A 12,596-nucleotide genomic window follows, 5' to 3' on the forward strand; every position below is an offset into this window, starting at 1 on the left:
CTGTAAATGAAGCTATCAAACAGCATGATTTAAAAATATAAGATCTATAAACATGAGGATAGTCTGATTTTTATATAATCTGATTTTCACTTATAGAAGTGGCATTCATCAATATTTTTATCATTTACTTTTCTTTCCTTAATATAGTACATTACAGACAAGGTATGTGTATATAACAAACAAGGTATATGTATATAAATAAAATATAATCCTACTTGAGTCCTGCAAACACATTAATGGAAACCTCAACTAGACAGTAAAAAGTTGAAGACACATGTCCCAGTGACTGTGCAGCTCTTTAGTGGCTGTAATCCTTGATTCCCACTGTTTTAAGAGAGGGTGGCCGCTTGCTGTGGATTTCTCAAGTTCTGCTCTGTGACTTTAGACAGACACACAGGCCAAAATTTTCAAATGCGAGTTTATAAACTTGGACATCTAAAGGAGCAGATGATTTCCAGAGGATCTAATGACTCTACAACTTCCAATCTGGTCTCTTCTATAGTTAGGATGACCGGTCAGCAAATGTGAAAAATCGGGACAGGGGGTGGGGAGGTAATAGGAGACTGTATAAGAAAAAGACCCAAAAATCGGGGACTGTCCCTTTAAAATCAGGACATCTGGTCACCCTATCTTTAGGTCTCCTACCTTTGGAATTCTGGTGTGAGCATTTTGGCTTTAACTACTCTGTGTCTGTTTCCCATGTTTAAAATGAGGCTCAGAAAATATATCCACCTTGCTGAGGTTTAGAGATGATTGGATAATTACTTTGTAAAAGTGCTTTGAGATACTCCAATGAAAGAAGCTAGGATCCTGATTCAGCAAGGTACTTAGGCACATACTTAACTTTCAGCAAACAAGTTCTTGCATTGACCTGCTTAAATAACTTGCTTAATTGAGGACTGTAAAGCACACACTTACTTTATTTTAAAACTCTAGTTCAGTTTTAAACAAACATACTCTTTGAACACAGGATTTCAAAGTCTAAAGTTGGTCTGCTTTCTTAGCCAGCGAGCATGGTGTTTAATGCAACTAAAATTTTCTTTAAAAATGTCCCTCCTAAACATTACTGACACCAAGGTTAATGAAGTTTCTATGATGTCCTATTCATTTTCACTTTATATTATATAATATAATCTCTACATGATCTGTATTATTCTTGCCATGTTGAACAAATATTATACTAATTTAGAGTCATGTTTGTGTTAAACACAAGGTAAAGTAAGCAAGGTACCAGTGAGAATGAGAGGACTTAAGTTAAGAGGGTTTTTTTAATTGGAGGTTGAAGACTAACATATCGGTCTCACCACCCACTAGGTCACTTTGAAGTTAGCTAGCAGGGTGTCTGATTAGAAGGTGCAGTTAGTTGTTATGTCCATATCTAACAGATATCCAAATTTGTATTGGTTTGCTGTTGTGGGGGCAGATACAGACATTTTAAAATAAGGAACTACACTGGAAGGGGCACCTGTTAAATGGAGCATGTAACCAGGGCCACACACAAGTTTTTTGGGCTAGGGTAAAATCTAAAACTAAATCACCCAACTCAAAAAATTATCAGTGCAAAAACACTGAGGGAAGGCTGGCGGGGAGAGAGTCATGTTGGAAAGAGAGCCTGCCCCATACTCAGCTACAGGCTTGAAGGGCTGGGCCTGGCTCCACATAGGTGTTGCAGCCTGGCACATGGGATCACAGTGCCACTCATGATGGGGGGTGGGCAGCCAGGCCAAACTTGAGTGAGTGATGTTGTGACTTGGCGCATAGGGTTCGGGTGAGCCAAATTTAAATGGCGCTGTGACCCCCTGGCTTAGGTCACAAGCCCAAATTCCATGTGAGTCTAGGGGAAACTGCTCCTTTTGCCCACCCTTTCTGGGAGGGTCTACACATAGCACAATTATTTAACTAGGCTTTCCCCCTGTCGCCCCCCACCACCTTCCACTCTAAACCTAATTTTACATCTTTTCTGGAAAGTGTCACCTCCAGCACTAGAACACTCCCATCCCTTTTGTCGTTTATTCATATTCTCTGTGCATAGATAGATGAATGTGAAAAGTGGATCGCACTCCCTTTGCTCCCCTTCAGTTTGGGCCTGGACTACATGTCAGAGCTATCTGGAATAAGTAATTACGGTGGTGATGCAAAGTTAGTGACTACATTACAGGACATTTAAGGCCAAACTTCAAAAACCAAATTTTGCACGTGCAAACAGTTACACATTAGCCTAAATCTCCATACACAAAATCAGCAAACTGAGCAGTGAGCTGTCTAATTAGATGGAAAACCTCATCTTTAGGCAGATTGAAAACAGATCCCTGACAGCAATTCTGCAATGCACTATGTCAAGATGGTACATCCTATTTTCAGGGAACAATAGCCCTGTCCTATTATCCTGAGTAATTCTCAAGTATTCTTTGGTGTAAGCCAAAATATATATTAAATTAAAAATTCTGGAAGGAGATTTTAAATGTTACACCACCTACACAATCAAATTGCAACAAAATCAAGAGTAGAAGCAATTACACAATACAACAAAATGGAGAGTCCTTGTCAATCTAGCAGTCTTCACACATCTTATATTACTGAGCAAGTTAGCAAAAGAGTAAAAGTCCTGCTAATAGTTCTGTCATTCAGAGCCCAAAACATCTCCTCTATGTCACTCTCCCTATGTAGGAGATATGGCCTTTTTTTTTTTTTAACAGCTACATTATTTTTATTTAAACTTTATATAATAATACCCAGAGCCTAGAGCTGACTGCAGCCTGCTTTCTGCAGCCCAGAGCCCCGCCTTCCAACATGGAGAATGATATCTGGTTTCTGTAGCAGCATTCCACAGCCTTAGACAACAACACCAGTTACTCCAAACAACAGAGCTAATTGCACAACTGTTCCATGATTGTCAGCCAGGGAAGGAAAATGGGCCACTATGGTTTAGTTTTGCTCTGAAGCCACTAATGTGGTAAAACAGGGAAAAGATCATCCAGAAGTAAAAGGTGGGTGATTGGTCAAGAGACTGACGCCTGAGCAATGGGAAAGAGCAGGGAAAACACAAATAAAACAATGGTTCCAACACACTATACTGCAGATGCGCTGGGTCAGCAGCTTCAAGCAACCTTCCCACAATGATTTTGTACCCCTACACATCCACATTGTCCCTTTAATATGTATTAGGATAATACAGTGAGTGAAAAACTGCTGAGAAATGAAAAGAGAACATGGAGGGCGATGGATTAGCACTGCCTTTAATTAGAGAACAAGAACAGTGCAAAGGCTCTGGAACCTGGCAAACTTCAGGGAGCCATGTATGCTTTATCTGTTTGGCCAGGACTTAACAGAGTTGATGTGTTCTTCAGTGTGGCAAGCTGTGAGGAAATTTTACTTAATTTAAGTGCATCTTTTGCTTAAACTAGGGGAGGTGGCCTGCTGTGGAAGCAACGGGAGCCACTTATACATCTTTCAATAAACACATGAATAAAATAAATACTCAGGCCCAGTTCTTCAATGCAACAAGGTATAAAAAAGTTGCCTTAGAGGGAAAGCCGGTGATTCCCATCATGTAAGAAAATCCTTAGTGTAAAGGCAGCGTCACCAGCTCTGTAGCCCCACATTTTGCAGTAATGACAGGCTTGGTGTGGGGGTAGAGTGCTCTCATCAATCCTTAGCCAATGAAGTAGTCCTCATGAGATCATGGCAGTTGGCGTAAGTCACACTTGAGGAAGGAGCTGTTACACAACTTCAGAATATATATTTGTACCACTGTGTGTAAATATATTTAAAACATGGCCCTTTGCTGATACTCTGGAAGATTACTTATCTAGAGTGAGTTTTTATATTAAGATTAGGCATTGCCTTGAAAATGGAGTTTAGAATGAAAATGGTGCTGGTATCTAGGGGTTGAAAATTTTACCCAATACATACCAGCTCAAGAACTAAATGTATTCATCTGGCCTAAATTCACCAGCACCCCAAGTCATTCCCCCATTCTAAACTATCACCACAGGATACATTTTTGTCCTTGGTCAGAGTCAGGGTAAAAGGGAACAGAAAGACGGCTTAAAGTCACTGAGCATGAACCGAGCAGAGCTGATTGAGCCCAAGCTGCCACCTGCCCTGAGGAAAATTTCACTAATCAATAAGCATGAACAATAACACTTCTTAATACACACGAATTATACATTCATTGCGGTATCTAGAATCACAACCCCTCAATATTATCCAAAGTGTTGAAGCTGAGATGCAGTAATTCACCTGAAAGAAATTTTAGGCATTTCTATTATTTTATTTAAAACACTGTTATGATCTGTACATAATTCTCCTCTGATCTAATACTGCCACACCCAAGTATTAAAAAATAAGATTTTTTTAAAAATTGTTATGATTTTTAAGTCAAAGTTGGTTTGAGCGTTTAGTGGTCATGTTTTCAAGCTTTTCTCCTCAACCATGAGGGCTAGACACTTTTTTTTAATGAAATTTGTGATGGTTATATAATCACTTGACAGGAGCAGAAGCTTTTAAAAAACCCACCAAATATTGCAAGGCTAATATTCAAACATTGCCCCTAATCTGACTCCCATCAGCACACAAATAGCGATAGCTTGAGTTAAGTGGTGCTTAAAACTCAAGCTAGCTGGCCCATCCTGGGGCATGGGTGACTAGAGTGCTGCTTCGCAGTTTGGTTGTTCTCTCTCATGTTAGGATAGTTTGATTCTTGCATGAGTGCCATTACTTGAATGTAGTAATGTGAGCTAATAGTTGTAGTGAGACAAGCCCTAAGAGACAGAGCATACAAGATAACCAAGACCTTAAAAATCTTCTAATGCCATAGTTTTCCTTCAGGGGAGAAATGAGCCCCAAGTCTAATCAGGGAAGAAGCTACTTCTGCCTTAGAAGTCTCAATAACATACCAATATCAGTCTAGCCAGTGTTATCTGAGAAGCCTTAACTAACTAAGCCTTTCTTAGACTCCACCTGTAAAATAAACATTGCCTAATACATGAAAGGAACTAGAACTCTCCAAATAAAAGTTTAGGGCCTTTGTGTTATCTGCCAAGCAACACATTCTCTCTTTTTCCAAAATCAGACTGGGTCAGAAACTGACCAAACATGGAAATGGAGGGAATTTTAAGGAAGCAAAAGGCAAGACAGGATATTCCTAAAACACACCCTGTCTTTGTGAAGTAGCAAGAGGCTGAAACAAAATGGGACTCAAGGAACCACCTACACCAGATATTAGAAATCCTAGGAGTTGCAAAGTGTCCCTGATTAGATATGTATGTGCTTCTCCAAGAAGAGTATGTTTGTGGTAATGTTTTCTCCATCTTTCTCCTAACAGGTGAAAAATAATATTTATGGAGATTGCCAAGTGGAAAAGAAGTCTCACGCTCATGAACTGGAAATGTTCTATTCCTTCTTGTCTTTTGTTATGAGAATCAGTCTCCTCCTTGGAATTTTTTGGTTCAGATATCAGACAGTCTTGGGAAGCTGCCAGTGAGATAAGGTACATCTCCAGAGCAGAGGAATCTTACTGAGCCTATTCCAAGGGATATGGAGACTGGAGGAAAAGCCTCCCTTCCTCAGAAAGGGCCAAGACCATGAGGGATTAAATTTCATTTTTTTAAAAGAATGTTTGATGTGGGTTTGTTTAAAAAAGAAAATCCAAGTTCGTAGGCTTCTTCCACACCCACCTGAAAAATAAGCTTTAAAAAAAATTACAAGTTGTCCCTTGTTTGATACAGTGGAAGATACATTTTAAAACTAGAGCAATATTTTGTACTCATTCTAGAAACTACTTGGAAAACAGTAGCATATCAAACTTTTCTCCCTGCGGAGTTAGGAAGACATTAGTGCATTAGTTATATTTGGAACAAATTTGAAATATTTCTTTCACAGCCATGAGGGTTAGTGACATTTTTTATTTAAATGAAAGATTAAATTACATGGAAGTTGACAGCAATCACTCTGAAGAGATTTCTATTCTCCACAGGAAAGCAGAATTTTCAAATCCTTCTGATATAAGCATGCTATACAATGCAAAGAAAACTCTTAATAATTGTGGCACTAGCAGACACTATTATTATGCAGCATATATTTACACACACAAATATACCACATGAATGGAGCAACATTCTGTTTTCAAAATATTTTTATCTTCAAATAGTCGTGAAAAGAATATTTTCCATAATTCACACTTTACAATTCAGTTGAAGTTCATTCACCCACACTGAAACTCAGCTGCAGAGCCTCAGATGGGGTAAATTGCCACAGAGCTAGGACAATTTGTACCAGTGGTGGATCTGCCCCATAAGCTGGCAGGCCAGATTTTATTCCATTCTCTAGGAATGATCTATCATTCCAGTATTATGCTGAAATCAGTCGAGTTACACCAGCACAGAACTGGAAGAAATGCAAGGATGAACCGTGCCCTCTAGCTTTATAGCTGCAGAGCAGTGTGGAGTTTTTCAATCCCTTTATTTGGAAAGTTAATGACACAAATTAAAACATAGCACCCAAAGCCCATGATAATAGCTGCCTTCAAAATGTGTGTGCTAAAAGTAAGTACAGAAAATTAAAACATTTATTAACTTGAAAATGGGTAGGGAATGAAAAAAGTTCTCATAATCAGTAGCAAAATAGAAGTAATTAGAATGAAAAAATAAGCAAACTTGAGATTCCTCTTTTTATGTGACTATACGTTGTTAATTTCCCCAAATAACAAATTTTCCTTGACTGAGGACGGAATGTCAAATCCTTATGTGAGACCTCTTACAAACTTCACTTGGACAATTCACGTAAGTAAAGGAAGCAGGATTTGGCCTCTTTGTTTTGCCTGCTCCAGACACCATTGAAGCTAATGAGAGTTTTTTCACTGACTCCAGTGGGAGGTGGATTGGGCTCTATTTGCTGTTTTGCTCTATAAGAACTTGATTCTGAGTACACCTCATTGATGGCAGTGGGAGTTGAGGGTGCTCAGCACTTCACATGAGTAGTCAGCACTTTGCAGGATTGAGCCCTGAACTTTTCCACTCCATTTTGCAAACATAAAATGAAGCTCTCGGAGCATTTGTCCAAAAGTGTATGTGGTGTTTTCTAAAGACATTATAAAGCTAAATTAACTAACAAGAAGTGTCTTGTAGATAAAAGAGCACTAAAAGTCAAGAACTGGTTAAACAGTTTAAACGCGCAAGTAAGACATCCTCTATTTAAACGTTATGGGCAAATCTATTTTAAGCTTTTAAAAATATTAAGGGCAGGTGTTTAAGTCATCCACATACTGAGTTTTAAGAAGGCTTAGGGTAGGGGGTTGGGCTCTGCTTCCTATGCAGGCAGCATTTTGTTCAGACAAGCTTACTGCAGAAGGTCATGTGACATAGGCCAAATAAACAGCATCTGGGGATTTTCAATTACAGACCTTCACCCAGCATGCCTGCACTGTAATCTCTACCAGATGAGGCTCAGGCCTCACTATTTTCAATAATTCACACACTGTGTACACATAACATGACAATAAGGGCATTCATGCAACCGCCTGATTCGCACATCAAAGCTCCCAAATGGCCAGCTGTAAGCATGCTTACTGCTGAATAATTCATTCTTTTCACAGGCTTGAAAAAACGCTCAGCAGGAGTTGGCAAGCTTGTGTTCTTTCCTGTGTGGTATGCTAAACTCAAATTTTGAAAGAGGTACAGGCCCACTAAAAAGAGTCAGAGATCCAACCATTTGAATATACATTTGTGAGCATTCAGATGGTCGCTTTAAAAAAGCAATCAACTAAACAAGCTAAAGTTCCAAGTGGAGGAGAAGGAGATAAGATGAAAAAGCGGACACATTTCTGGGGCAGGTGTTTATTAAAAATAAAACAGCTCTTCTAATGTAAGATTTCTGTATTGCATAAATTATACGAACATGAATATCTCATACTCATCAGATGCTTAACAGTTTACAAATTCACCTAACTTAACATTTCCATCTATCCAGCATAGTTTTTTCTACTGTATCACAATATGGGTTTTATTTCACTTGTATATAAAATATGAAAAATGCAAAACACAGAAGCCAACCTTGAAAGTCCTGAGTAGGGTTCTTATACAACTGGACATAAATAAATCCTTTCTCTGTTTGAATTTTTAACAACTTATTTGGAATTTTGCAGCTATATATTTCTAAGCATTCAGCTCACTATGTCTTTTGATAATACTGACAAATTACTGCACAAAATTTCGCAGATTCTAATTACTTTTTGTGCTATTTTTCTATATACTAAAGCACTATTTCCTAAAGAAATAGCCTGTTCCATAGTATCAAGTTTTCTTATCTGTCAATCAACTCCAGAACCAGCAGGATCAGCTAGTTGTGACCTCCCCGCAAAGCAAACACATGCTGCTTACCAGCTGTGGACTGTGTATTTTTACACCCTTTCTCTATCATTCAGAATGGTTTCCTCTTAATCACAATAATCCCAAAAGTGCTAAAACATATCAATCGTCCTTTAAGCCCTGCCTACAAAAGGCCAGCCGTCCTGCCTTTATGGGCTTGTCCAACAGCAGCTGATACTTCATTCAACTACAAATCCAATTTAGCAGTTACAAGAGGTTTAGCATCCCTGGAAAAATATTGGTGTTGATCCTTTGCTCTTAAGTCAGCAAATATTCCTCTGCCATATTGTTTTGCTTTTTCTGTCATATTTGCATTTCAGATGAATTTCCCTAAGAGACTCCAACAGAATTTAACCTCTGAGCTGACAATATTTATAGCCAATCAAATAGAGATTTTTCATATTCATTTACAACAGTTACAGAAATATAAAGCCATTAATATTCTAAGTGTTAGCAAGTTGTAACAATTATTCACTCAAAATCATAAATCACATTTCATATAGATTAACTGTAAAACAAATTATTTGCTATATTCCTGTGGTGAAGTTGCTAGTGATCTTTCACTTTTACATGGAAGATAATTTGAATTTCCAAATTATCTGATGAATACAAACATTTAAATTCCCTGCTTTTGTTTGCTATTTAAAAACAGCACCATAAATACAGTGCTTCACAAAACAAAGATGGAGTCCCTGTCCAGGCAGTTTACAATTAAAGAGCCAGATTCTGAAAAGCCATTTTGCAAATCAATGGGATCACATGCCTAGAGCTTGATTAGCACTTCACAATGTGAGTTGGGGCAGAGCATAGTTGTGCTGCCCTAGGAACAGAATAGGCGCCTGCTCCCCCCTGGTTCCACAGGGAAAGTAATCTGCACCATACCTATACCTGGCAGATAATATTCCTTCCTCTGTGTTCACTCATCATTGCAAGGCTGAAACCAATGTTCTGTCCATGCCCCAACCCATATCCTCTCTTGTGCAGATGGGGGACAGTGGATCAATGGCTGCTTTTTCCCCTAAATTGTGACCAGTGTAGGCTGCCAACATAGGGAAGTAATGGGATGTCTTACATACCCTTATTCCCTCCATGGACACACAAGCCAGCTCATGAGTGAACCCATAAGGATGTGCAGAATGTGACCCTAAATTTGTACAGGAACAACAGGAGGAAGAGATAGACATAGGAAGGAGTTGTGAGAACACTATGATCATGGGATACTTAAGGCGGGTGCGTCATAAGAGTCATCTGAGTTAGTTTTTATATTTTTTTAAATATTAAGATAAGCCTTTAAAGTTTAATTATATGCAAATGAACTGCTAGGAAAGCGTACTGTAAAAATGGGTACCCCAGCACGACAGGACAAGGAAAAGGCCCAGGAAATAGAATAATATAAACAATTCTCCTGGATGGTGACGGACTAATACTGATAACTTATTGAAGTTATGAAACAATTATGTTCCTAAAGAAAAGAGCTTTTTATGGTTCTTGGTTATTTAAAAAATAGCCAAAACCCTAGTAATCTCAGATTTAAGCAGTAACACAAAATAATTTACAAAGCAAAAGGGAGATGACCTAACAGGATACACGGAATAATTATCCTTTTAATATTAGGCCTTGCACTCAATAGCTTGTTATTTATCCCAGCTTCAGTTTTAAAGACTTTTTTTATTAAGTAACCACAAACACATCTGGTTCAAAAAGGTCTTCAGTGACACAAATGAGATGCATTGGATTCTGCTTGGCATGTTTTCAAATAATGGAATATTCAATACAAGCAATGTTTATTTCATGTGGGTTTCAAATTTTATTCTTTTCTTTTGGGTCTTTAAAGCACACCCAGAACAAATATTTCAAAGAAAGCAAAGAATGGTATAGAGAAGTTTGAGCTTGTTTAAATGCCAATTCATTAGATTAATATTTTGTCAATGTCACTTGACCCAACAAAAGATGCACTTATAATTTACTATACGCCTGGTTTAATTAAAATTCAACACGTCAACAAAGCTATATTGAATTCATTTGCCACCTTGTAATTATATCGTTTGCTACATGCTATAAAATGTATTTTATTATATCCATAAAAATGCACTTAAAACAAATGGCAATTTATAGGTTTCAGAATATCCAATGAAAGAGAAAGAAATTCCCAAACCTGCCCTTTGCACCTAAATGGATCAGCTACAAGATTATATAAAACGTACATATCCTTAATTTGACATACTACAGAGCTATTATTGTTTTTGCTACTATGATAGGAAATCTTAGCAACCTAGTTGTGAGCAGCTTAAGTGATATTCATGTTACTAGCGAATGTAGAATTATTGTATTACTTTCTGTAGTGGTGCTAATATTGCATGGCACAAACAGGTTAAAAAACAAGACGACTTTTGCCCAAAGCCACTAGTAAAAAGCCAGAAATCTTTCAAATACACAGACAATAGACTGGCTGAACTGTCATGCATGATGGATGAGTTAAGGGGATTAAAACCACTATTTGCATCACAATAGATAAAAATTAGCAAAAGAGAATTTCTCAGTAGGTGGTTTCAGTTCTGTTTGCTCCCTTGAGGAAAGAGAAGGTCCATTTTTGGAGGAATTACAGTTGATTTAAATAATATTAATGTGCAGAGGTTAAATTTTAGGTGCTGATTTCCCTTCTATGGGTAGTCTTTAAGAATGATGAAGTAAATGTCATACTAACAGTTAAAAAAAAGCAACATTTTTAGTTCCATAAGAAATATTTAAATTCTGTGATTTTTTTACATGACAAAATGTTTTAAGATTACATTTAAATTGTATGTGTTGGTTTTTGATATTTGCTCTTTAATTTTTGCACATATATAACCTGCATATGCAAGAAGTATAAAATATGAGGAATGTAAACTGACTATAATGCAAATATATTCATTTAAGAAACACTCTTTCAGGTATTGTAAAGTTTGCACATAGTGCTTTATTGAGTTTCAAATCCATGATTATGACTCAGCAACTGAAAAAGTGAGATGTTCAAATTAACCCATATGTATTTCTTTCAATTATATTTATAGCACATGGTGGTAGTGCCTAGAGATTCGAAAGCTCACAGTACAAAACAGCATAATGAAAGGCTTGCTTTTTGCTGTAACTTCAAGAATTGACAAACAAAAGAGAAAATATATATGACTAAGATAACAATGAAAACACAGACGGTATGGAAGTTCAAAAAGTGTTGACATAACAAGAGAACACACCCACTTGGGTGAAGTGAAGACTCCTGCTGAGGCCACTCCTACAGAAGGAAGTTACAACAGAGGAACTCAGGCCTGAATTAAGGTGGTTGTGAGAAATCTGTCCTTCCCCTGAGATTTGTCTGTTAAATACAAGCACACAGTTTTGAAAGTAATGGAGCATGGATGACGCACACAAAGGTTTAGCAGCCAGTGAGCAGCATGTTTGAAAAATGTCATTGCACAGCCAAATGTGTCCTTGCACATATGTTTACACCGCCAGTGGTGATCCATGGTCTAATTGGTAATACATTCTGCTGTATATTATAGTGACATTAATGCAGAACAGAGCCATGGCATTATGGAGGTAGATTTCTTCCAAGGACGATATTATAAATGGAAAAAACTGTGACATGATTCTTCAGTTCAGCATTTACTATAACAAGATTGTAAGGGAGCTGGTCACTTCCCTCGTTTAGTGATTCCAATTCTGACCAAATTCAATGGCTCTTTAAACAAGATAAATATCAGATGCCTCAGCTAAGGATTGTTGTGCCTATCTTATTGCTCTGGGCAGGGGATTAATTTACATAAGATTGATGACGGTGTGAGCTGCCTTCCTTTCCAGCCCCTCAGATTCTATAGTCCTGGCTGTTGCTCACAGTTGTTTGCAAAAGCTGTTTATTTAGCTTATGAATTATTTGGTGTAGTGAAGATGTTGTGTGTTCACAACAGGTGCAAATAGGTATTTAAACATACATTATGTCAAGTGCTTTGGTCTCCGTTTACATGTGATGACAGGTTCTGACAGCATATGGGCCAAGTTGAGAAACATTTGACCAAGGTATGAAAGATACTGAGAATTATCCAACCCTTGGTTTTCTAGTTATTTCACAGACACAAAGTAACACCTTGAAGAGATTTTATAGCTAGAAATATAGTTCTAGCTTCAGTATAAAAAATATTTGCTCCTATTTATGAACCAGTACAAGAGATTCACAAACATACCTAAACTAGGGAA

At 37.7% G+C, this 12,596-nt stretch overlaps 1 protein-coding gene across 2 annotated transcripts in view; it reads right to left on the minus strand.

Annotated features, from left to right (window-relative positions):
• The window catches only part of TEAD1 (TEA domain transcription factor 1), a 154,555-nt gene that overhangs the window by 83,229 nt on the left and 58,730 nt on the right, over positions 1–12,596 (minus strand). The window lies entirely within an intron of this gene.

The sequence above is a fragment of the Gopherus evgoodei genome, chromosome 4 (genome assembly GCF_007399415.2).
Source record: "Gopherus evgoodei ecotype Sinaloan lineage chromosome 4, rGopEvg1_v1.p, whole genome shotgun sequence".
In the NCBI taxonomy this organism is placed as follows: Eukaryota; Metazoa; Chordata; order Testudines; family Testudinidae; genus Gopherus; species Gopherus evgoodei.